The 27,643-nt window shown below is 41.1% G+C and overlaps 1 protein-coding gene across 1 annotated transcript in view; it reads left to right on the top strand.

The window, feature by feature from the left end:
• Window positions 1-27,643, top strand: part of L3mbtl4 (L3MBTL histone methyl-lysine binding protein 4) — a 318,439-nt gene that overhangs the window by 248,543 nt on the left and 42,253 nt on the right. The gene's annotated exons all lie outside the window — the stretch shown is intronic.

Raw genomic sequence — 27,643 nt, 5'->3', positions numbered from 1 at the left:
AGGCCTCACTGGAGAGGGCTGAGGAAAGTGAAGCCTCACTGGAGAGGGCTGAGGAAATGCAGGCCTCACTGGAGAGGACTGAGGAGGGGCAGTCCACTCTGGAGAGGACTGAGGAGAGGCAGGCTTCACTGGAGAGGACTGGGCAAAGTTGTGTCATATACAAAGTGACTGCCTTCTCAGCTTCTGTTGTTTGTCTACAGCGCGGTTTGAACGTTACTGTGGAGATCAATGTTCTCTCCTTTGTCCACTTCTCAGGCAGCCTGAAAACTGCCACTTAGCCACCTCCATGCAGTGTACCTTGAAAGGTAGGCTTGTGACATGAAAGGCAGGCTTCTGCCAGAAAGGGGTTCCTGTCAGAGGTGGCAGAGCGACATACCGCAATGCTTTCCTACAGAGCATCTCTGAGATGGTGACTCACCGTCCACAGGCTTTGTCTCCTTCAGCCTGTTTCTCTGTTGTTCCTTCCTGACTTGCAGCAGGCCTGGTTCCTCCCTGCAGGTATGCCTGCAAGCCTGATTAGTCTCAGCTATGAGAAAATATACTGGCAAAAAAAAGGGGGGGCTCTATTAAGCTCAGATTCTAGATGAGGAGATGCAGGCTTAAGGTATGCCTTCTTATTAATAAGCTTCAGTTTCAAGTCTTTGGCCTGAGAGGCCAGCAAGCCTGTTTCCTCTAATATCAGTGTAAACTATGCTGAGCCTTTTCAGGACTCTGCTTCCTTGGAGAGTGGTCTGGTATGTGAAGCTCCTCCCTCTCTCATAAAATCTTCCCCATTGCTCCCTTGACATCATCTCTGGAGAGATCCCTCCTTTGGTCGCTTCTCTTTGCTTTGACTCCACTTCCGCCTCCTCTTTCTCTATGGTTTTAAACAATGTTTCATGGAACCCTTTATGTCCAGCAACCCTAGTTGTGATAACTTCCAAGTTCTACCTCAAATTCAATTCTCACCCAAGATTTCCTCCACTTAACAAGCGTACGTACCTTGGCTATATGAAACTCATCCAGAACTGCACTCTGAAGCCTAAACCAAAAACTGGACTCTTATCCACTTGCCTAAGCCAGAAATCTAGGATCACCTTAAATCTCCCTCTCTTATCTTTCAGAGCTAATCAGCAACTCAACTTATTGAACCTTCCAGATCTTCTCACTGTGTGTGCCACCATTGTTTACGGCAGGCACTGCCTTGTCTCTTCACTTTGATTACATACAGGATGGCATTGTCCTTAAATGTGGTCAAAGTCCTTAAATGCCATTCCCCCTTTTAACTGAAGTGTCTTTGAAGTAGCATCTTAGCCACTCATGGTAAAGTTCGGAGCCTGACTAGATGACTCAAATAATGGGCTTTCAAAGACCCTACTGCTATTGCCTCCAGCCCCTCATCCACAGGTCTCCTGTCCCCTTCTGTTTTCAGCTTCTTTGTCTCTGGTATGTCCTTCTGTTCTTTTCTTCCAACCACTCTATGCCTGGTCGCCTCAGAATCAACCTTTATCTCAGCATAGATGCCTCTTTCTCTTCTACTGCTGCCACCCCTCCTTCCCTCCTCTCCACTAGAGTGTGAACATCTGTTCTTCAAACTCAAAACCTGCTCATCCAGCCCTAGCCTTTATTTGCATTGTTTTCATTGTAAGTTACTTCTCTAGTCTTCACAAAGAATCAGTGTTCTGTGGAGGCAGGAGTCATGCCGAGCTCGTTCAAAACTCATCTACAGTGCCCATCATGAAATATGGAATAAACTTCAGTGGAATCAATTGTGTTGCCTGAGAATACAGATGCATAAAAGGCATATAGCATATATCTTTAAACTCATAAGTAAAAGATAAATATTTTTCTTAAGCATAGTTGTCATGGTTTGTATGTGCTTGGCCCAGGGAGTGGCACTATTAGAAGGTGTGGCCCTGTGGGAGTAGGTGTGTGTCACTATGAGCATGGGCTTTAAGACCCTCATCCTAGCTGCCTGGAAGTCAGTTTTCCACTAACAGCCTTCTGATGAAGATGTAGAACTCTCAGCTTCTCCTGTGCTATGCCTGCCTGGATGCTGCCATGTTCCCTCCTTGAAGACAATGGACTGAACCTCTGAACCTGTAAGCCGGCTTCAAATATATGTTGTCATTTATATGACTTGCTTTGGTTATGGTATATGTTCACAGCAGTAAAACCTTCACTAAGGCAATAGTAATAGAAACATATACAAAATAGACATTAGTATAGAACAGGTAGTGATTAACTAGGGAAGGCCTGAAAAGGAATTTAAAAGATAGCATCTTCTCAAAGCGACAGGAATGCTGCATACATCGAGTCTCAACAATACGAGGTCTAGGAGCCTAATCAAGCCCTGCATTACGACCACAGCAGTCAATGTGCCGTGAGAATGAGGAAATTTCTCAAGCTCCACCCCTAGGTGAACAGATACAGGCAGCAAGTGGGTATTGAGAGACGAAGACTCAGGTTTCCCCCCAGGGAAGATCCCACTGAAAGGTCCTCCAGTTCCAACTGGTCAGCCCTAAACATGTGTGTATGAGAAACAATCAGTGAGCCCAGTAGATTGTATGCATGTGTATGTGTGCCTACATATATGTGTATACTAGATATGTGTATTTAATAGCAATTGTGGAGAGGTCATAAATTTGAGATGGGGTTGAGGAGAGGAGTTGCAGGGTTAGTTGAAGGGAAGAATGGAAATGCTATACAGTGCTCCTGTATAAAATTCTCAGGAGAAGGAGGAGGAGGAGGAAAGAAAGAAGATGAAGAAGAGGAGGAGGAAGGAAGAAGGAGGAGGAAGAATGAAAGAGGAGGAAGAAGAGAAGAAGGGAGAGAGAAGAGGAGGAAAGAAAGAAGTAGAAAAAGAAGAGAAGAAGGAGGAAGAGGAGGAGAAAGGGGAGGAGGAAGAGGAGAAAGTAAATGGAGCCAACTGAGAACCAGCTTTGGGCAGTTCTGCTAATTAGCTTTTCACCTTGGGATATGTAACCTGACTTCTCTGTACATTATTGTTCTGTTCTATAAAGATATAGTGAATAACACTTTACAAACCTGTGTGGAGGATTCAAAAGCATATAGTTTAAATGGCATGTATAGGAAGCGTGGTGCTTAGTAGGTGTCCAGAAAAAAAAATCTATTAATGCTGAGTGAATTTGAAGTTCTTTGTACATTGCTGAATGTACCTGATGTGATGAAAGAGAGAAATAGAACTTATTATAAAATTACAGCTTCAGCCTGGGTCAGGAGAAGGAAGTCCTTTAACTAGAGTCTGATAACTGATCCCTCGTCTCCATTAAACTGTAATAAATGGTTAAAAACACATGGAGAAACTTTATATTGCAAAAGTCCTTAAACTCCAACCTGGGGGAATTATTTGCTCTATTGCTTCCCTGTAATAGGCTACTTAGAGTATCTTGATTCATCTACAATTTAGATTCTTTATAATCTGACATAATAAACTTCTACCCTGTACTTCAGCTTTACCTTGGACGCTTAGGGAGATTGATTAGATTTAAAACAAACAAAAACAAACAAACCCCCTTAATGCTATATGGTAGAAATGCTTTTGAAAATACATTATTATAAACCTGATCAGAAGCTAAAGGTAATATCAATGTATTTTCACTATCCTGGGGAAAGATAGGTCCTGTAAATCCAGTCTCTATGGTATTGGTGATGCAAAGTATCTCAATTCTTTAATTCTAAGAGATGATATCAGGCACTTTGGCATGCCTTCCAGAATGTTGTCAGATTGATTTCGGTTCGTCTAGGTGCCTGTGATGAGATTGTTATTCATCAAGTTGCTTTTCATCAGGCAACTCTGCTAGAATTTTCACTTCTGACTTTAATATTAGACTAGTCAAGCACCCGTGTTTTCCAATTTCCTTCCAAATCTTAAGTCTCACTGAGCATACTGCACAGCCATATAATTGATTTGGCATTCTCCAAACATTTACCCAGTTATCTGAGAACTCATGCTCCGGTTCAGGTGTATGGAGGTGGTTTGTTTGTTTGTTTGTTTGTTTGTGTTTGTTTTGTTTTAATAGAACTAATGTCCATGGGTCCTTGGAGTTCTGAGTATGAAGGAAATGGCTGGGTTTTACCCATTTGACACGTACAGCTATTCCCATTACACGTGCATGTGAAGCACCTAAGTTAGGAGCACTGAAGTCATTCATAGTTGGTGCTAACTGCCAACCCTTTGTATCATGACTGGAATGTAGAGCAATGGGGCCTTGGTGTGAGGTTGCACTGCAGCCCGTCCATGGTTCTAGCCTATGCAGCCTGAAGTCAGCCCTGCTGTGTCTCACAGTCATGCACCAGAATAGCATTTATATCAGAGCTCATGGCTTTTTCAGCCCCACCCAAGTCACTGCCACTGTGACATGGAAATAGAGGCAGACGGATACATATGTTTATAATTCTGTAGTTGATTTGTATAGCTCAAGTTGGGCTCTTCCTCCTGCAAATCTCAGGATGACTTCTTAGTCTCCTCTTCTGCTGACTCTACACTGCCTGCCATACATGTCTGCATCTCACATGGTCTCTGCTTTTCTTTCTCCTCCAGCTTCTGAAATCCTAGCCGCCTCTTATGCTTCACCCTAAACCTGTTCCCAGAGAGTCTAACTCAGTGGGGGTGGCAGGAGTTGGGCCAGAACACACTAACTGCAATGCTCTCTGCATCCGCCTATTGTTTAAGTTTCTATTCTTTTCCAGTTCCCAAGCACAGAATTAATTACTCCTTTCTCTTCATCCCACTAGCCCACACTCCACGTACTGCTGTGACGGGCTCCTCTCCAGGTCTGGCCTCTCATGTAATTGGCAGTTCTCAGGGCCAGGACACACACTGTCTTCAGCTTCTTGTCCCTGCCCTTAATTCATTGCCTGGCATAATTCAGAAAATGTGCCAGGCAGACACTAGTGTTTGGTGACATAACATGTATTTATAATTTAAAATTACAGTGTAAATTCTAGAACAGTAAATAAAATTCCACAGCTGCTGCTCCATGACTCACTGGCTGTATCAAGAGTAGACTGGTTTCCTCTTATCTAAGGATGCTGCTGGGTGGCTTTCCTTGCATTGTCCCTTCCTGAGACAGTCTTCTGGTTTCCAGCAAGCCTGGGGTACCCGTTTTCATTTAAGCTGGCTCTAAACCATTGTATGGGTTTCTTTCAATTCTAGATTTTGCAATAGTTTTCCAAGGACGAAAAAGACATAGTCCTCTGTTGGTAACATTAAATGCTTCAGTTGCTCTCTTCTATCTTTCTTGCCTTTTTTTTTTTCCTAAATGGTAGACTAGGATCCTACTGACACCTACATACCCCAGCAGGGCTGCCAGTCTTACTCCCAAACACTAGTTCAGATAGAACTCTGCCATGCCCGCTGCCCTGTGCCTCTCTACCCTCCCAGTATCTCTCCAGCCTGCTCCGCACATCACTGCCTGCTGCTCTCACTTGCCTCTCCCCTCTGCTTAGCCATCCACCCTCTTAGTCTTAGCTTTTCATATGTCTTAGTTAGGGTTTCTATTGCTGGGAAGAATATCATGATCAAGGTAACTCTTACAAAGGACAACATTTAGTTGGAGCTGGCTTACAATTTCAGAGGTTCAGTCCATCATCATCAAGGCAGGAAACACGGCAGGGTCCAGGAAGGCGTGGTGTGGAAGACCTGAGAGTTTTACATCTTGTTCTAAAGGTAGATAGGATACTACTACTTCTAGGAAGCTAAGAGAAAGGTCTCAAAGCCCACCCCCACAGTGATACACCATTTTTCAACAAGGCCACACCTACTCTAACAAGGCCACACCTCCAAATAGTGCCATTCCCTGGGCTAAGCATATTCACACCACCACAGTAGATTAGGCAGAAGTAGGACTCTGGCCTGAGTTAGGAGCCTCCCCTGTTCTATTTGGTCACCAGAGGTAACGCTCACTTGACAAATCCTAGTAAACTTGCCTCTTGCTAATTCTCCTTAGAGCATATTGTACCTAAGAGCTGTATCATAGCTGTTTTGTTTTCATGATTTTTATTTTGTTTTGTTTGTTTCTCCTGTCTACTTCTTATTCTTTCTGATTGAGTAAATTTTAGCAAATATTTTTGTTGAACGGCAGAAAGAACAAGATGGTTTATAGGTGGTGACATCAACATTCTACTGTACCTGATGAAATATAGTGAACATCAGCTGGTTGGTTCTCCATAAATGTGCCCTTCCCCTGCCTTCCCCTGGTCACTGATATATCCTGCAAAAAAAGTACTTGCATTGAAGACCCCAAAATAGTCCCTAAGGAAAAGTCAGAGGGTAAGAAGTCACAGCCACTACTGAAATGGCCCCCAAAAGATTTTAACTGTAGCTACACAGAGATATTACCGTACAGTTAAGAGAAGACCAGACATTAGTACCTGGAATCAGAGTCAGCAGGATGAACCCTAAACCAGCCATCCTTCCAGGTCTCTGGTATCTGACCTGAAATTTTTTTCTTTTCTTTTTACTAAAAAGACTTAATTGAAACAATGGTACCATTTCAGTAGATGGGTCATCCACATTCATCATGGCTCCAGCTACGCCCTGCAATACTCTAAGGGTCCTTTGTCTTCTCTGGAACATGGTCTGTTTCCTGCCCTAGAGATAACCCATGCATTATCCATTATCTGTTATCCCATTTGTAAACCTTGGCATATAGGGATGACACTTCCTGGGGACTTCTCACAGTCTGTTCTAAGCTGTATCTCATCTTGCTGCACAGGGCCAGCCCTGACTACCTCAACCGGATGCTTACCTTCTATGATGGTCACAGGACACAGTGGGGAGACTGCTCTGGGCTCTGATTAATTTATATGTGCTCTTTCTTCTCAAGTATCATTCTGCAGTCTCCACTTATCCATGCCTTTGCTTTCTGTGGCTTCAGCTACCTGCGGTCAACTGTGTTCAGAAATTCTTAAGTTGAAAATACCAGAAATAAATAATGTATGGCTCAAAAGTTGTGTACTTTGTGAACAGCGTGATGAAACGGCACACTGTCCTGGCTCACCAGACCTCCGATCACTTTGACCAGTATAATCATGGTGTCCATGATAGCCACCTGCTAACTGCTGTCTTGGTTCTCATATTGACACAGTATTATAGCGGTTTAAGTTTAAGTAAGTGATTGGTTTCATTGCTTTATTAACAATTGTTCTATTTTATTATTATTTATTGATAAGCTCTTACTGTGCCAATTTAAATAAGTAAGATGTTTGCATAAGAAAAATCCTAGCACTATAAACAAATGCAAGCTGTCAAAGACTATTTTGGGCTCTTGAGACAAGTGTTGTCTGTAGGACTGTAATAGGATGATTTGGTTTGCCCGGTAGAGCACTGGGTTTGAGATAGCCAGAGACTCAACAGGTGTCCATTGCCTGTGCAGGGACGGCACATATCTCGCCATGCCCCCGGATTCCAGACTCCTGACATACAGTCTACATCTCCATTAACCTGCACCTTGCAGTCACATTTGGCTAAGCAGCCTCTCCCAGAGAGGTTTGTGTCCCCATCCACACACAGGTAGAAGGCATGACTATAGGCTTCAGCCTCAAGTGATTTCCATATTCATGAGTTGCCTAAAGACCAGGGGGTGTAGCTAATTAAGTTATTGCTTTTCCCACCCCTTTCTTTTTCCCCCTCCCTACTTAAGCCAGCTCCCCCCTGGCTTAAACTGGGGGGGGGGTACACATCTAGACCATCTATCACACACCATGAACAATAAAACTCCTGGAACCCGTGGACTTTCTCGTGTTATCGGGACCTGCCACCATGGAAAGCTACCCTGGGTTTTGGCAGTAGGTCACTGCAGTTGTCTCTGTGCATTTTTAAGTTCTCATACCCATTGCAGAGTCGAGGGCTAGAATATATATTTTAGAAAATGGTCATTCCTAACTAGTGTGGTAAACAACTTCCAGAAGACACCATGTAAAGGGACACATTAAGGATAGATATGTCCCTTTACTCTCGGGACATGAAAGAAAACATCCCCCAAGTTTAACATAGCCAGGCACGGTACATTTGGCTTTGCACCAGCCATTCCATCCTCTCCTCGTGAAAGCATCATAAGTGTCATGTTTCCCTGACCTGAGTTTCCTCCCACATCTCCAGCTCTCCACTTCTTAATTTAAAGTTGAGTTACTTGAAAGCTTTTGCATTCTTCAGACTTTACTTTCTTTCTTTATAGAGTCCCTCTGAGGTATGACACTTCCACTTCCACCATAGGCCTTCTCTTTGCCCTGGTTTCTCTGTCTGGGGATGACACCACCTTATTCTAACTACATCCAGAAGCCAGAGAAACAGCAGTGGTTTCTCTATGGACATCACCGTATCTGGAGAAGCAGGGTCCTGTTGACTCTACCTCTTGGTGTTTCTGTCCATCAGTGTCTCCCCATTTGAGCTGAGGCTACCCAAATCTGAGTGCCATCAAGTTTAATCCAAATACCATGAGGGCCAGTCCTGTCCTTCATTTTTCTACCCTCTGCACTCACATAAACCAAAGTGTCATTTGAATGTCAAATGGAATCCTATCATATTTCCACTGAAGCTCTTCAAAGCCTCCATATTGCTCTTATGATAAAGTCACATTTTACTAACAGAAGTCTTCCTTCTACTCTCTCCTTCACCACCTCCATCTCTCAGGCCCTCTGTTCCCTTTCACTGGCCCAAGGTCCTGCCATGTCTCTGCTTATGCTGCTACCTCCTCCCACCTCTACACTCCCTGTTGGCAAACACACATACAAAAGCCTGACCCGCTCCCAGTAATTCAGTTAGAGCTCAGTGCAGACTCTCCAAAGCAGCCGTCAAGGATGACTAGAGGACAGAGTCCATTCCTCTCCCACCAAAACAGTTTCTGCTTCTTTCTGAGACTCAACCGTGCTGTAGAATCATAACTGTTTGTCTGTATACTCAATGGCATTCTGCAACAAAAGTGAATGATTGGGAGGATGAAGAGAATGAGCGGACCATTGGATGGGTGGGTGGATCACCTCTATAGCAAGTAAAGCTTCTTTATTAAATATGGATTTACTGATTTATTATATATATATATATATATATATATATATATATATATATATGAGTACACTGTCGCTGTCTTCAGACATACCAGAAGAAGGCTAACATTCCAGATGGTTGTGAGCCACCATGTAGTGGCTGGGGATTGAACTCAGGACCTCTGAAAAAGCAGTCAGTGCTCTTAACTACTGAGCCATTTCTCCATCCCCCCTTGTTTGTAATCAATCTAGTCTTTTGTAAAAAGAAAAGAGGAAGATTCTACAGAAGGTATCAATCACATGTGAAACTGTAAAGGTTGCTATAGCATCACCATGGGGACTTTTTTTTAATGTATGATATTTGTATTGTTATTTATAAACATCAACTTTAAAAATCACTAACAACCCCATGCTAAGGGTTAAAAATACACTAACACTGCACAGTAGGCAGTATGAACAAGGAGTATTGAAATTTCCCAAAGAGGGGAAAAATAAGGCTCAGAATAATGAAACCATTGGCTAATGGACTCATAGGGTTTTGACCTCTGTGGATAACTGCTTACTAGAAAACTAAGCAATTGTCTTTCTACCAGGAAAGCCCTGGGAGACAGGAACACAGATATTGAAGCATGTCACAAGAAAGGACAAATACTACATCAACCACTTTTACTTGGTCAGTCATCTGGCAAATCGTTTTGATTGTCCAGTATGTGTCTGGTCCTCAGGCAAAAGTAAAGGTGATACCAGTCTCAGTGTTTGCACAGTGAGATAGACAAAGCAATTGAAACCATATAAAGTAGAAAATTAGAGATTCAGAAAAACCCCAGAGGCTAGGTCTAGGAGGCACCATGGCACATATGACTAGGGACCTTTCCTCATCAGAGATGTCTGAGGATACTTTGTAGTGCTCATAATGCAGGATGACCTAACATGCCAAGAGGATGGGCTGACTGCAAAGGTGGAACAAGACCCCAAGCATCAGCCTGTATGCTTCTTAGAAATTTGAGGACCTATGGCAGAGCACAGACCCAGCTGCGTGTCAAGTAAAGAAGGCAGCAGTTCATTAGAGAGGCCTGTGGATTCCATTCGGAGTCAGTTCAAGGCTGCTGTCCCTCCAGTTATAATTGAAAAGTTGAGAGAAGAGTGAGACACTGCAGGATGCTGGGGGATAGAAAGAGCTGCACAGGACAAGAGTGAGTGCCTGGAACTCTGATCCTCCAAGAGCTGCCTTCTGGTGCTGGTGGCCAGACCCCTCCTATGAGAACTTGCACCAGAGCTGTACAGCAGTAGTGGCTTTAGTGAAGCATGAAAGGAAAAGAGAAGAGACTAGAAGGTTCAAAAGAGTGGATCAGAACTGGAACAAGAGAGATAAGCTTGCCTCAAAATGTAGGATTATAATGGTTGGATGACATAGACCCATGAGAACTGTGTGTATCCATACAGGGGCATACAATTTCAGAGGACAATGTTGTGGCTCAGGGCCAATGTGTTGAGCTGAGAAACTATTGCACCTTATTGCCTTTAACTAAGAGGGAAAAAAATACTTCTTTCTGGGAACTCCTAGCAAAACTGATGGGTATGGTTTGAATGAGGTCTACTGTAGAACTTATGGTTGAATATAATTCCCATAGTCTTAGTTAGGCTAATGGTATTATGAAGGTAGAAAGTCTAACTACCATGTTCATCAGTGGAGTCTTTGCAAAGTAACTTGATAGACCACTGGGGTAGAGCCCCAACATGGAATCCTGCATGTTTTTTAATGAGAACAGAGAACACAGAGAGGGATACAAACACATTTCACTCTGATGTGATGTAATCCATGAGAACTTTCCAGAGCCTTTGCTGTGCTACTTAGACTTCTAGATTAAACCTATGATCAAAACCAAACATCTTTTCTTTATAATAAACCAGCCTCAGATATTCTATTACAGTAAAAAAAATTAACAAGCATTGGAATGAGATGCCTATGTATACTTTCTTTTTTTATATTTTTGAGATTACAGTATAATTATATTGTTTTCCCTTTCTCCTTTCTCCCTCCATGTCATCCTATGTGCCCCTCCTTGCTCTCTTTCAAATTCATGGGCTCGTTCTTCATTAACTGTAATCACATGCATGTATGTACATTTATATACTGTGATGGTTTATATATGCTTAGTCCAGGGAGTGCCACTGTTAGGAGGTGTGGTCTTGTTTGAGTAGGTGTGTCACTGTGGGGGTGGGCTTTAAGACCCTCATCCTAGCTTCCTGGAAGCAAGTCTTCTAACAGCTTTCAGATGAAGATGTAGAACTCTCAGCTCCTCCTGTGCCATGCCTGCCTAGATGCTACCATGCTCCCGCCTTGATGATAATGGACTGAATCTCTGAACCTGTAAGCCAGCCCCTATTGGATGCTGTCCTTATAAGAGTTGCCTTGGTCATGGTGTCTGTTCACAACAGTAAAACCCTAACTAAGACATATACATAAATAGTCATAAATATAATCTACTCAGTCTGTATAATTTACTTGGGTATAAGTTTTCAGGACCTACCATTTGGTATTGGATAACCAATTACCATGTACTCCCCTGGGGAAGACTTTCTCCCTCTCTAGCATCCCTTCCTTTGAAGTCTTTGTGTAGGGTTGAGGCCTCCTGGGTTTCTCCGCTTCATATTAAGAAGTTCCTTGTTGTCCTTGTTCATCTTGTTTAAGAGTTATGTTGGTGACATTTTGACAGTGCGGTGACTGACATTCCTAAGAGATAACAATCATATAGAAACTCCCTGATCCTTTGGCTCTTACAACCTTTCTGCTCCCTCTTCCACAGTGTTCCCTGAGCCCTAGGTACAAGAGTCATTGATGTGCAGATGGGCTGCACAACTCTGCATTTTGATTGGCAGTAGTTTTCTGTAGTGGTCTCTGCCTAACACAGAGACAAGTTTCCTTGATAAGGGTTGAAGACTACACTTATCTGTAGGTAGGAGTAGATGTATTTGGATATAGTTTGGATTATTCTGGTTTACGAACATGGAAGTTGTAGGTTGCCCTCCAAGATCTATAACTTCACTAGCCTTACGTAGGTCTCCAGTTTACCATGCAAGTTTTCCCCCTGATTGAATGGGTCTTAAGCCATTTAGAGAGGTGTTAGTTATCACAATGTATATGTGTGACTAATCCCATGCTGGCTCATGGTACTGGTTCATAGATACCTTAGCTATGTAGAACTGTTAGTTGCTTCCCTTCTTTGGAAGCTTACATTGTGCCTTTTGATAGTATGAACGCTAGTCCTCAGGGAAGAGGCTTTCAAGTAAGTTCTGACTCCTGGGCCTCTCATCCCTGTTTCTGAAGTACATGGCATCTTTAGCGTTAGGACCTTATCTATGGGGGTCAACCAAGGATAATAGCAATAGCCAATAATGTTTTAGGAGTCTCTTGGACAACCCTGACCTGTATATACTTTCAAAATGTCTTCACAACACAGAGTTGTAAATTGAAAACTTCATTGCATTTGTAACAGTTTGCCTGTTTCCTGAGAGCTGTTTTTAGATTCCTCCTTGCATGTATTTCATCAGCAGATGGGTTTAACCTTCAGTTTCCCTTTGTAGTTGTGTCCCTTGAGGAAGCCCTTCAGGGCACTGTTCTTCAACACCTGGTCTGTAATAATTTGTGTCCTTAATACCACATTTTCTGCTTTTCACTCATCTGGGTCTCATTGGTTGATGTGAGATCCATTGTACTGCATAGATGTTAGATACATTGCAATGCATGCATGTTAGATCCACTTCAATGCATTTATGTCAGATATACTGCACTGCATGCATGTTAGATACACTGTATGGATATTACATCTGCCACACTGCATGGATATTAGATACACTGCATGGATGATGTACTGCATCCATGTTAGATACAGTGCAATGCATGCATGTTTGATACACTGTATGGATATTACATCTGCCACACTGCATGGATGTTAGATACACTGCATGGATGTTAGGTACGCAGCAATGCATGGATGTTAGATCCACCACACTGCATGTATGTTAGATATAGTGCACTGCATGCACATTAGATATACTGCATGGATGTTAGATCTCCTGTACTGCATATATGTTAGATACACTGCACTGCATGCATGTTAGATACACTGTACTGCATGCATGTTAGATACACTGCACTGCATGCATGTTAGATCCACTGCACTGAGTACATGTTAGATCCACCACACTATATGCATGTTAGATACACTGCATGCACGTTATATCTACCACACTGTATGCATGTTAGATACATGGCATGGATGTTAGATACACCACACTACAATGCTACACCAACTATCCAGATGCCTACCCACTGTCTTAACAATACAGCAGCCCACAGTTGGTTTGTTACTACAAATTCTGTCTTTAAGCAAAGCTTCCCTTTATTTAACATGCTTCAGGCCAAAAAAATCTGTCCAAAAGTAAACTTGACTGTGAGTTGGATTTACAAAAGCAGCCAGGCAATTTTTTTTTTCTATCAAGGAGTGATGATTCTTCCTTACTTAAAAGTATCCCTTCAGAAACCATCAGCTCAATTCTATTGCTTGTTCTGTGTGTTAATGTCATGACCAAAACCTGGAGGTAGGAAGTGATGAGGCTCTGTGCTAGGACCAGCTCTGTTTCTAAAGACAGTGTTTCTATTGAGCTGGTGTGATGCATGCTGAACACAGAGAGAGTGGGATGTGACAGCCCAGGGTGTTGGTGTGCTTGTACCTTCCAAAGAAGAAATCATGGGGACATAACATGGGCCTGGGAAAGGTTGAATAGACTGAACCAACAGCAAGATGTCTGTCGACCATGATGTCATAAATCAGCAAATAAGGATCCAGTCATAGAGTGGAGAGAGTAGCCCAGCACACACATCTCCCTTTTCCTAGAAAATACTATAATTATTATTGAGATGACAGGAGAATCTACTCTCATCTCTTGATCTTAACTTTCTAAAATATTTACGCTCTTGTGGCTAAAGGCACATGAGAACTGACATGCAGCACTTTTGCTTGTCCTATTTTCAGCCATTAAAAACACATATAGTAGCAATTAAGTCTTCTCTAGAAATTGTCACTTACTGGTAATGTGCTTTTCCATTACCTCAATGAGATGCCTTACCTTGATGAATTATTCCAACGGCTGCAGTAACAATGAACTGGGCACAATGGTAAACCCTCTCCTGCTGGCACTTAGAGTTATTATCCAAGCTGTTTGGCTTGCTTTAGAACCAGGAGCCATCATTAGCAGGTTAGCAGAAATAATCCCCTTGCTCTATCTTGGGCATGGGGGTGGGGGAAGCTCTTTGAACCACTTGACAAATGCAATTTGATTCTGGCCTCAGTACTTCAGAGCCTCATTTACTTGCAAGTCGATGGTGGTGGCAAGGTCTATGAGTGTGGATCCAAAGGGAAGATCCTGTGTATCACAGTTCTAGAAGGGAATTTTCCATCCATTTTACTTTCATTTTGTCTTCTTCAAAAACCAGAATTCTTCAGGGGGGAAGGATGTTATATTATGTAAATAAAAGGAGACAGATGGGTTAAAGGGAGAGAGGAAGAATATTTCCATTTCCACTCAAGTTTGGGAATCTAGGCCAACGCTGATAAAACACTGAAGAAACACAGATTGAAACCAGATCTGTCTTACAAGAGATCAGCCCAGCACCAACTCCACACAGCAACTGGCTGCAGACTCCAAGCTCCTGTCTCTGCAGTGCCGTGATCCAGCTGGGCTGGCTCAGATTTGAGTCTTATTTTTTCTTAATCTTTTATTTTTTTTTTAATAATTTGAGTCATCACTGGTCAAAATGAATCATGGGGATTTTATGTGACACCCGGAGGACATTTCAAAGGCATGAAACCTATCATATCAGAATCGCTTGACCCTTCACACAGCCTGTACTCCTTACTAGTCACCAACATGTTAAAATGTAAACTCTCACTTGGTGACATTTTCATTAGCACTCTTATTCCGTGCTCTGGCTTTTAAATTTTAATGTCTGTCTTAAGAAGAAAGAGGAAAAGGAGGCTTTGTCAGGCATGGTGGCACATGCCTGTAATCCCGACACTCAGAAGCAGAAAGAGGCAAGCCATTTCAAGGCCAGTTGGGCTAAACAAGGAGATCCAGTCTCAGACAAACAAACCAACAGTGTTACTTGAACCTTGGGCTTTGTTGAACAATAAGCCAGAAGCTTGGAGTCTTGAAAAGTGTATGAAAAGTTCGGAGAATATAAAGCTGAGTTCTTGAGAGATGTAAACAAGAACTGCGGTACAGGGCAAAAGAAAGGAGAGAAAAAAAAGAAAAAAGTATTTGTAATTATAAATAGTGAAGGCATTAAGCCACCAGAAGGGCAGTAGTTCTTAAGCTCCAAGCTGATTCACGTAGAGGGCAGCTCTGTTCAAAGTCTCCATTAAGAACAAACAGAATAGAACTCTAGTAGATATAAACATCAGGGATGAAGGCAATGCTAAGGATCTATAGATCTGTGTGTCTCTTAGACCATGACCTGTGTCCATAGCAATGATGTGAGTTAGAGTCTTGGTGGACCTGGGGAATTCGGAGGCTCCTGAGGAGCTATCCTATCACATTTCTACGCAGTCCTCACTCCTCCTTTAGGACAGAATTGCCCTCCCTCTGCCTCTCAAAGGCACGTTCTATATGGCACCAACCATTTGCACAGGCCTTACTCACAGTACTTACTTTGCAGCTGATGTTGGTTTCTAGGTCCTGCCTCCCGCCTCTCTGTTCTAGGACTGTCGACCCTGCCAGACTATTCAGCAGACTCCTGACTTAACTCCATCACACAGCGCAGCTCTTCTGAGCTCTTCTGTGTTCACATCCCTCACCATACCTGCCCATGACCATTGCCCCAGACTAGTGCAGATCGACAGCCACCGATACATGTAGCTATACAAGAACCAAGTCCATTGTGGGTTTTGTCTTTGCGCTGGTTTCTTTCTTCTGCATGTGAGCATCCAGTTCTTTAGCACCTGCAATTGAGGAAGCTGTCTTTCCTCCATTGTACATTTTTTGGAATCCTTGTGAAATAATCAGACAGCTGTAGTCATATGGACTAATATTTGGGTCTCCTGTACTATCACATTGACCTATGTGTTGTGAAGTGCCAGCCTATGCTGTTCTCTTACTGTGGCTCTGTAGTATATACTGAAATCAGTCACAGTGATGCCTCTTACCATATTCTTACTGCTCAAGGTTTCTTTGACTATAAGAGGACTTTTGTGTTTTTTTCATAAACTTCAGGTATTATTTTCAATTTTTGTCGAGAAGGAAGTTGTGATTTTGACTGGGATTGTGCTGGGTCAGTAGATTGCTCTTAGTAAGATGTTATTTTTTCTTCCCATTCATGAGATATCTTTCCATCTTCTAGTTATCTTCCTCTATCTCTTCTTTAAGTGTTTTAAAGCTCTTCTTGTCCATGTATTTTACTTCCTTGGCTAGGTTTATTTTTATTGTGAACAGGATTGTTTCCCTAGTTTCCTGGTCCATATGTTTATCACCAGTATAAAGGAAAGCTGCTGACTTTGTATGTCACTTTTGTGACCCGTCACCCCACTGGACATGTTCATCAGCTATAGGGATTGAGTGTTGATGTCTTTAGGGTCTCATGAGTAGAATCCTTTCATCTGAAAAGAAGGGTAATTTTTTCTTTCCTATTTGTGTGCCTTTTATTCCTGTCTCTTGTGCTATTGTTCTAGCTAAGACTTCAAGTACTGTAATAGAGATGGTGAACATAGTTGCATGTTGGGAGCCGACTCTGAGCAGAAAGTGGCTATCATCTTTGCAGCCATCTTGAGCCATATACCCTGACAAGAGACTTGTTTTCAACAGCCTACAACAGCTGAGCACACTCTGATAATTATCTTGATATACCCATGATCTCCTTTCAATCAAGGCCAGGCAGTGGTGGCACAGGCCTTTAATCCCAGCTCTTGAGAAACTCGAGGCGAGACTCAAGAAGAGATTAAAGGCAAGACTCAAGGCGAGACTTGAAGAGAGAACAGCAGACTCAGACTCTGTCTCCAGCAGCAGACCTCGTCTCCAGGGCAGACTCTGTCTCGTCTCCATTTTTCGAGTCTCCATCCCCACTCTCTCTCTTGCTAGGCCTTGACCTGCAGACCAGAGCAGCAGAACGGGCCATTACAGTTGCAGTGTTCCTGATTACAGTGGGCAGGCTTCAAATTATTCCTCATTTGGCATGATATTGGCTTGGGTTTGTTGTATGCATCTTCTTTTGTGTTGAAATGTATTTGTCATATCCTTAGATTCTCTGGGGCTTTTATCATGCAGGGATGTTGGAACTGTCAAAGTCTCTTCCTGCATCTACTGAGATGATCACGTGCTCTACATCCTTGAATCCATTCATATTGTGGATCATAAGTATTGATGTATATGTGTTGAACCATTTCTGTGTCTCTGAAGTGAAGCCAACTTGATCATGGTATATCCTTGAATGCATTTTTCAAGTATTTATTGAGAAGTTTTGCATCTATGTCCATCAGGAAGATTGGTCTATAATTTTGTCTTTTGGTTGTGTCATTTGATGGCTTAGCAATCAGCATAATGCTGCCTATAAAAAGAATTTGGAAACATTCTTTTCTTTTCTGTTTTGTGAAATAACTTGAGAAACATTGGTTTTAGTTCTTCACTAAAGGTCTGGGAAAATTCTGTGGTGAATCCATCTGGACCTGGGCTTTTTTTGGTTGGTAGGTTTTTGAGCTATAGTCTCATTGCTTATGATGAATCTCTCCTTAAAAAAGTTAACAGCTTCTTGGCTTAACCTTGGTCGGTCATATACATTTAAGAATTGTCCTCCTTCTTTCAAGTGTTCCAGTTTGTAATTATTGGGAATTTCAGACATGCAGTCAATAAAATATGACAACATTAAACTGTTAAACTGAGAGGACTATATATTCCACTTGATCTCATCTAAAAGGCAGAGAATTGATGAAGTCTGTGCTTTGTACTACCCAGTTCTCCTGTCAATAACTTACTAAGTCATATCCGTACTGTTATATATGCATGGGTGTGGAGTCATCTACTGAAGCATGGGAATCCTATCTATAGACACATCCACACAGAGGGATGACACCCCCTCCTACATCTATCAACTTTCCATAGCACCCCAGCAGGGGGTGGGGCCTAGAGACCATCCACCCCAGCTACGCCAGAATTTTGCTGATATTTTAAAGTATATCCTTATGCTCCTCTGTCATAATGTCTCCCTTTTGTCTCTAAACTTATTAACTTGGCTTTCCTTTCTCTCATTACTTTTTGGTAAGTTCAGCTAACGATTATAAATTTTGCTTATTTTTTCCAATATCCAGCTCTTTGTTTCATTGATTTCATTATTTGTTTGCTTTTATTTTATCAATTTCTTCTCTGACTTTCTTTCTGTCTATCAGTTTGTGGTTAGGTTTTTGTCTTGTTCACCTGAGGTCTTGAGATGTATCATTAACTTATAAAACGTAAACTGAAACACATACCATAAGACGTAGGCACAGGTAAGATCTAAGCAGGATGCCAACAGCTCAGGAAATAAGGCCAACAATTGCCAAGTGGGACTTCATCCATCAAAAAGTTCTGAACAGCAAAGGAAATTATAATTCAAGGAAAAGACAACCTTTGGATGGGAGAAAATATTTGCTATTTATATATTTGACAGAGGGTTAAGATTTAGAGCACACAAAGAACACCAAGAAATCAAACAACTGAGTAAGAATTAGAGTAAAGAACTAAACAGAGGGATCTAAAAATAAAAAATATCAACATCAAACAAACACTTCATAATGAGTTTATCATCCTTAAACATCACGATATCACAACTCCAAGCTACTTTCAGATCATATCTCACTCCAGTCAGAATGGCTATTATCAAAAACTCAACTGACACCAGGTGCTAGTGGGGAAGGGGAACCCTTATTGGTAGTTGTGGTATAAAATGATGTATCTATTGTAGAAGTCAGTGTGTAGGTCTTTCAAAAAAAGTCAGAAACAGAATAACATACGACCTAGCTAAATCACTCTTAGGCATATAAGCAAAGGAGTCTATATCTTTTACAGAGATAATCATTCACAATTATTACTGTTTCATTCACAATAGCTAGGACATGGAACCAGCCTAGAGACCAATCAGTGATAAACAGATAATGAAAATTTAGTATGTAAGCACAATGAAAATCTATTTGGCTATAAAAAAAAATGAAATTTTCAAGTACTTGGATGAAACTAGAAAAAATTTATACTGACCTAGAAAATCCAGGCTCAGAGACAGAAATACCACATGATATCTCTAGTATATTATCTCTAGTTATATTACAGTGAAGAAAGGGACTATTGGAGGTGGAAAGTTCAGGCAGGTGTACTCCATTGTGTAAATATACCATATTTTCTGTATCCATTCTTCCACTGAGGGATATCTGGGTTGGTTCCAGCTTCTGGCTATTATAAATAAGGCTGCTATAAACGCAGTGGAGCATGTGTCCCTGTTATATGTTGGACCATCTTTTGGGTATATTCAGGAGTGGTATAGCTGGGACTTCAGGTAGAACTATTTCCAACACAACCCAAAGGAAGAACAACAATATTAACTAACTCGACCACACAGAGCTCCCAGGGACTAAACCACTAACCAAAAAATACACATGGAGGGACCCATGGCTCCAATTGCATATGTAGCAGAGGATGGCCTAATCTGGGAGCAGTGGGAGGGAAGAGGCATTTGATTCTGTGGAAGCTTGATGCCCTAGCATAGTGATATGCTAGAGTGTTGCGTCAGGAATGAGGGGTGGGTGGGGGAGCACCCTCATAGAGGCAAAGGGGAGGGGCGATTGAAGGGAGTGTTTGTGGAGTAGAAATGTGGGAAGGGGGACAACATTTGAAATGTAAATAAATAAAATAACCAATAAAAATGAAAAAGAAAAAGAAACCATTGTTATCAAACAAAAGTCTCACTTGGGCATACACCATATAAATTGTTGGAGACCCTAGGGAACCATCAAAACAATATAAGCTAAAACCATCACTCCCCATTTCTAAAGTGAGTATACACCTTAGTTGCAAGATGTAACATAAGAAAGCAGGAGCTTAAGTGGAAACTCCATGCCCATTTCCAGCTTTCGTAGTGCCAGAAGGTGTTATGCAGGCTACCAGAAGAGATGAAACACCAAGTGTTCCCCAGCTGTGAATCCTGTGAACTACAAACTACAGTGCCACCTGCCAGGCAAGATGTGTCTATTGGTACAATATTGGCATGCCTGTTATGAGAGTAACCAACTGTTCTTGGGTTGGATTTGAGCCCAGCTACATATGAGGCAATACATGCCTAGGACTATAAACTTAGCTTTAAAAAATAATGCCTCGGGAGGTCATAGGCTTTAGAGAGAACACCTTGCTGTTTCTTATCTAAAATGATATGGTACCAGATTTTCAGTCTAAACATCAATGTGTATACCCATAGGCAAATGCTACTCTCATACCTTTAAACAGAAATTTCTCTGTGTATTGAAAAATGCTGAATGCAGAGATTTATGGCTTCTCAAGATGCTTAGGAAAAATGATCAGCCGTATGCTGCATGTTTATATCACCCCTCGCAAGACCCAAGAAAAACTTAGAAAGAAGAGACAAAAAGAATGAGAGAATCAGAAGGTAGGGAGGAGAAATAGGAAGTACTGTCTTCAGAGCTTAGTAACACCATTGCAAACATGATACCACCATGGTTGTGCTGTCCTGCAATGAGCCTGTACAAGGCTTAGCCTGTCAACTGCCTATTATGGATCAGAAAGTGACTCATGGGGTCCTAATCCTCCCAGCTGGACTATTAGTAACTGATGGATTCTGAAGACAGAATAACTATGTCCTTTAAGTGTGCCAACCAGTAATCCCACCAGGCTCCAGTGGAGAATTCCACACAGGCCCATAGTTCTAGCCACTCAGAAAACCAAGCCAAAAGGATCCCAAGTTCAAGTACTGCATAGGAAACTTAGTGAAACCCTATCTGAAGTTTTTGCTAATCAGTAAGCAACTGGAGCATGTGGGGTAACAGAGGAGACAACAGTTCTCTGCCTGCACAAAGCCCTGGGGTTCCATCCTTTGCATGACTAAATTATATGAAAACATGCAACAAAAATTCTCTCTTGCACCTATTTCCTATCTGCACATCCCCTCCTCAAACATTCTGTTAGTAGTCTCAGGCAACTTTCTTTTTCTTTTTTTTTCTTTTATTTTTTTATTGGATATTTTCTTTATCTATATTTTAAATGTTATCCCCTTTCCAGGTTCCCCTCCCCCAGAAGCCCCCATCCTATTCTCCCTCCCCTGCTTCTATGAGGATGCACCCCCACCCACCCACTCCCACCTCCCTGCCCTCAAATTCCCCTACACTGGGGCATCGAGCCTTCACAGCACCAAGGGCCTCTCCTCCCATTGATGCCTGACAGGACCATCCTCTGCTACATATTCAGCTGGAGCCATGGTCCCTCCATGTGTACTCCTTGGTTGGTGGTTTAGTCCCTGGGAGCTCTGAGGGATCTGATTGGTTGATATTGTTGTTCTTTCTATGGGGTTGCAAACCCCTTAAGCTCCTTCAGTCCTTTCTTCAACTCCTCTATCAGGGACCCTGCACTCAGTCCAATGGTTGACTGCAAGCATCTGCCTCCGTATTTTTCAGGCTCTGGTAGAGTCTTTCAGGAGACAGCCATATCAGGCTCCTGTCAGCAAGCACTTCCCAGCATCCACAATAGTGTTTGGTGACTGTATATGGGATGGATCCCCAGGTGGGCAACTTTCTAGCGTGTCTTTATTCCTAATAAAGCAAAGGAGTAGAATGTGGTTATTACTTGATTTTTTTTTCTTGTAACCGTGCATTCTGGGGGCTTTACTTACTTCTATATGGAACACCAAGAGTGATGTACAATTACTCAGCTGTACATCTACTCTGGATGCATGGATGTTTCCAGTCTTCTCACTATAAGCAATGCTACAATAAATATTCTCAGACGTATGTCACTTTGCACATGTGCTTTTACTATAATTCTACCACGCCATAAGAAACACATGTATTTGTTAATATTATAGCAATGTACACAGAGTATGTATTTAAATACTATAAAAAGAATGTCATCAAACATTTAAAGTTGGTTCTGCCCACATGACTATTGGAGAAATGCTATATCGGTATAATTTTCTCTTTCATTTTATACTTCGTGGTCAGGTTTTCAAAATTAGGAGAGACGGGGGTATTTTTTCACAGTTAAGGACCATTATGTTTCTCTTTAAGTGAACTTGCTGAGTTGTGTTAGCTAGCTTCTTTCCTTCATTTTTATTAATTCTTTGAGAATTTTGTACAATATATTTGATCATGTTTAATTAACTCCCTTCCCTCATCTTCTCACACATCCACTCTGCTTCCCTTCTAACCCAACTCCGTGTCTTCTTTTTACATTTCTGCAAACCCATCAAGTACCCTGTACTCTCAGATGTATGGCCCTGGAGCTTGCTCAGCTTATCAGAGACCTCACCTTTAATAGGCTAACTCTTCATCCTAACATCTATCAATTACCAACAGCCCCTTAGCATTGTCTTTTAACAAAATCTCAACCTTTGTATCTTACCAATAAAAACTCAGGAGCCAGTTGCTGAGGTGAAAGTCTGCTAGTTCAGAGAGGCAGAGAAAGCAGCCAGCTGACCTTCCTCCACAGCTGATGTCACAAAGGGAAGCTTTTTTCTCCATGTCATCTCAACCCCCCCCCCAAACTCAATGCCCCTCCCTCCTACTTCCTGTTTGTCTCTTTATCCATCCTCCTGACTTCCTCTTACTCTCTATGGTTTCTTTTTCCCTATGTTCACTCCCTGTCAACTGGTCTCTTGCTCTGCCTCTTGACCTATGGTTGACTTTATTTAATCCTGTTTATAGTGAACAGAAAGCTCTTGGATTAAAAGTGTTTGCTAGGGCTCAACTACACCATAAATAGATTTTTTTTTTACAGTAAACAACACAATCTCAGGTTCACAGTATGATCAAATGTCTGAAACACCTTAGCTGGAGATAGTATTTGTACCTTTTCATGCCAATACATTTCCTGGCATGAGCTTCCAAGGTCTTATGCATACTGTAAGGGATATCCTGAGTTCATATGAGCAGCTGTTTTGTTGTGTTCAGAAAACAGTTTCCATCTCTGTCTCTTTTTATACCCCCTCTTCCACAGTGATCCCCAAGCCTTGGGAGGATGGTGTATGATATAGATGTCACGTTTTGGGCTGAGCATTTATCAGTCTCTTCTAGGCCCTGTGACCACTTGTGGACCATTGTGTTATCAACCATCTACTGAAAATAGACACTTCTCTGTGAGGCTGAGAGATGTGCTGATCTAAAGGCAATCATTAATCAATAGGAGTTCAATACTGTGTCCATCAATACTGTGTCCAACTAGCTGAATAAAGGTGGTAGGTTTCCTCCTAGGACCTATGACACGTCTAGCCCCAGGTCTTTTGTCCAGTGATCCCTGGTATTGATTTCAGTTTGTGGACTGTGGCTTAAATCTGGTTGGTTACTCCCAAGGTGTTTGTACTGGCTGGCTTTGTGCCAACGTGATGCTAGCTAGAGTCATCAGAGAGAAGGGAGCCTTAGTGAAGAAAACACCTCCATGAGATCCAGCTATAAGACATTTTCTTATTTAGTGATCAGTGGGGGAGGGTCTAGCTTATTGTGGGTAGAGCCATTCTGGATTGTGGCCTTGGGTTGTATAAAAAAGCAGTTCAAGCAAGCCACATGGAGCAAGCCAGTAAGCAGCACCACTCCATGGCCTCTGCATCAGCGCCTTCCTCCAGATTCTGCCCCGTTTGAGTTCCTGTCCTGACTTCCTTTAGTCATGAACAGTGCCCTGGAAATGTAAGCCAGATGAATCCTTCCCTCCACAGCTTGCTTTTGCTCCACTTAATCTGGCACAGGGTCTGGCAGAAGCATCATTCTCTAAGTTCCCATGTGTTTTAAACTTTCTGTAGCCTGCGTACTTGAAGGACAGCTTAGATCTCAAACTCTGCTAGAATTCTTTCTTTCTTTGAGCATGTTAAAGATATGTTAAAGATAAAGATTTACTGCCTTCTGTTTGAAGATTTGGCTGCTTATCATAAAGTAGGCACAGCATTAAATTCAAAATTCTCACATATTGTTGTGAGACTATTACCGCCAACCTGAAACTTGGCTGAGCACACAACCCACCATCCTTCTTCTTCCAGCTCTGATATTCACTGTGTGCATGTATGTGTATATATGTATGTATATATGTTTGTACATGTGTGTATGTGTGCATCAATGTGTATGTATGTATATGTGTGTATGTATATGTGTATTATGCATGTATGTATGAGTGTATGTGTATCATGTGTATATATGTATATATGTGTATGTATATGTATGTGTGTGCATGTATGTACATATGTATGTATGTGTATATGTATTATGTGTGAATGTGTATGTATATGTATGTATATGCATATATATATATATGTCTGTGCATGTGTGTATGTATGTATGAGTGTATGTATGTGCACAAGTGTGTATATGTGTGTAATAACTCTAATGGCCTGATATAAACATATGGTTCTTGTCCTTTTGTACCTGGTTTCTGTCTGCTCAATTCTCTGAGCATAATGTCCTCTTCCATGTTGAAGTTTCTGTTAGAATTTCATCTTTAAGTGAGTCAGTCTATTGTATTTGTATAACCTTTTGTCTATATCCATTCATGCATCAGAGAACACAGTAGGATTTCATCAAAATTTTCTACATATGAAATCATGTAATCTACAAACAGGAAAATTTCTATTTTCCTTTCTGTTTTGTTTTTCTATGATTTAGGAATTGTTCTCACTTCAACAGTTTGTTGAATAAGTTTGAGAAGTTTGATAATAGCCTTCTGGTTTGTTTCAAATAATTTATTTCATTTTTTAAGATTATAGTTGCATTATTTCCCTCTTCTCTTTGCTCCCTCCAAACCTTCCCATATCCTCTTCTGATACTCTTTCAAATTCATGGCCTCTTTTCCTTTAAATGTTGGTGTGTGTGTGTGTGTGTGTGTGTGTGTGTGTGTGTGTATTAAGATAATAGCATTTTAATTGCTTGGTGGAACTTGCTGGTGAAGCATTCTGCTTGAGAATGGGTTTTTGTTTTTGTTCTGTTTTCTTTTGCTTTGGTTTTATTTTGTCACAATTCTTTTGATTATTGATTCAACCTTCATATTTGTTTCAGTTCTGATCAGATTTTCTATTTCTTCACTTTCAATTTTGGTTGATTTTGTTTCTAAAATAGTTATGTGTTCAAGTAAGGAGAAATAATCATTTCCCAGGGAAAAGCATACCAGTTGGCTGTCCAATACCAGCCTGAAAACCTACATACAGTATCATTTTACATACCAAACAAAATATATATGTATTTACATATGTATATACATATGCCTAAACAATTAATAAAAAGAAGCCAAGTATTTCAAAGAGAGTAAGAAAGGGTATATGACAGGATTTAGAAGAAGGAAAGATGTGAAAAATGATGTAATTATGGTATAATCTCAAAAAAATGTTATTTTTAATCCTAAAAAAAATATAGAGACAAACTAGAGGAGATCAAAAATGTTAACTGTTTCATCTTTATTCATTTGCTTGTAATAAAATCTCTAATAATCATTTTTACTATTATACAACTGGCGTTAGTATCCTCTTTATATAATTTTAATGATAAAAATTATGTCTTTTAATGGCTGTCAACTTTGTTGATCTTGTTTTTGTTTTGCTTTTTATTTTTCATTCTGTTTTGTTTCTTTTAGAGCAGTGCTTCTCAACCTTCCTAAAGCTGTGACCCATTAATACAGTCGCTCATGTTGTCGTGACCCCCAACCATAAAATTATTTTTGTTGATTGTTCATAACTGTAATTTTTTTAGTGTTATGATTTGTAAATATCTGATGTGCAGGGTAGCTGATATGTAACCCCTGTGAAAGGCTCATTCGAACCCCAAAGTTGTGGAAACCCACAGGTAGACAACTTCTGCTTTAGACCAACAAACCAGCTATTGTACTCTCTCTCTCCCCTTTATCTTTGCTCTACTTTCTCTCTCTCTCTTTCATTTTCTACTTTCTTCTAACTAATCTTCCTCTCCTGGGGGCTCTTTAAATGTGAAATCTGTTGGATGGGGATCTGTAGAATAAGTGTTCCCTTCTTGGTAGAGCTTTCTGGGCATCACCTGCATTTTGTTGTGTTTTTATTTAAACGTCGAGTATTTCCTCATCTCTCGTGTGTTTTCCCTGTGGCCTGGTGATCGTTTGATAGTATACTGTTTGATTTCAGAAAATTTGTGAATACTTCAGTTCCCCCTATCCTGATTTTATCCAATCATGGTCAGATAAATATTTTATATCTATCTTTTTTTTCTTTTTTTTTTAAGATTTATTTATTTATTATATATGAATACACTGTAGCTGTCTTCAGACACACCAGAAGAGGGCATCAGATCTCATTACAGATGGCTATGAGCCACCATGTGGTTGCTGGGATTTGAACTCAGGACCTCTGGAAGTGCAGTCAGTGCTCTTAACCACTGAGCCATCTCTCCAGTCCTATATCTATCTTTTTAAACCTATTGAAACTTTATTTTTACCTGATCTATGGTCTATCTTTGTGAATGGTTCATGTATAATTAAGAAAAAGGTGTGTTTTGTTACTAGGTAGAGTTTATGAATAGGTCACTTAGGACTACCGGTTTATTGGGATATTTCAGCTCTTCATACCTTTATTTATCCTTAATCCTTTACTAAAAGCGGGGTTATTCCAGCTATTATTTCAGAATATTCTGTTAATCCTTTCAATTCCATTTTTGCATTGTGTATTTTAGGATATTTTACAAAGCCTGTTTTGTATAATTATTTGTCTTCTTGTACACTGAAACTTAAATCACATTTTCATTCTTTTTCTCTTGAGAACGTTTGAAATCTATAATATACTTTGTCTGATAAATATCTTCGAGTTACTATTGCTGGGGTGAAACACCTCAGCCAAAGCAACTTGGGGAGGAAAGGGTTAATTTTCTTATACATCCTGAATCACAGATCACTGAGGGAAATCAAGGCAGGAACTCAAACCAAACAAAACCTCAGCTGATTCTGAGGCCAAGGGGCAGTGCTGCTTACTGGCTTGCTCCTTGTGGCTTGCCGGCCCTGCTTTCCCTTAGAACCCAGGACCAGCAGCTCAGGGATAGCACCTGGGCTGGGGCCTCTCACACCAATCACTAATTATGAAAATGCCCTTTGGCCTAGTCTGCTGTTGTATCTCATGGAGGCATGTCTCAGTTGTGGTTCCTTTCTCTAAAATTGCTCTAGTTTGTGTGAAGTTGGCATAAAACTAACCAGCACAGATAAAACAGCCACTCCACTCTCTTTTTTGCACTTTTTTTAACTGGAATAGTTTCTCTATTCTTTAGTTTTCAATTTATTTGCCTTGCTTCTAAAATTAGTCACTTAAAACCCCATTTTATACTTGGATCATGTTTTCAATCCATTTTGACAAACTTTGCTTTTGTGTGCACACATGTGTATGTGTGTGTGTTAGTGTTGTGTGCCCGTGTGCTTGCATGTGTGCATA

The sequence above is a fragment of the Grammomys surdaster genome, unplaced genomic scaffold, assembly GCF_004785775.1.
Source record: "Grammomys surdaster isolate TR1022 unplaced genomic scaffold, NIH_TR_1.0 132, whole genome shotgun sequence".
NCBI lineage: Eukaryota > Metazoa > Chordata > Mammalia > Rodentia > Muridae > Grammomys > Grammomys surdaster.
This window is presented reverse-complemented; position numbering and strand designations above follow the sequence as displayed.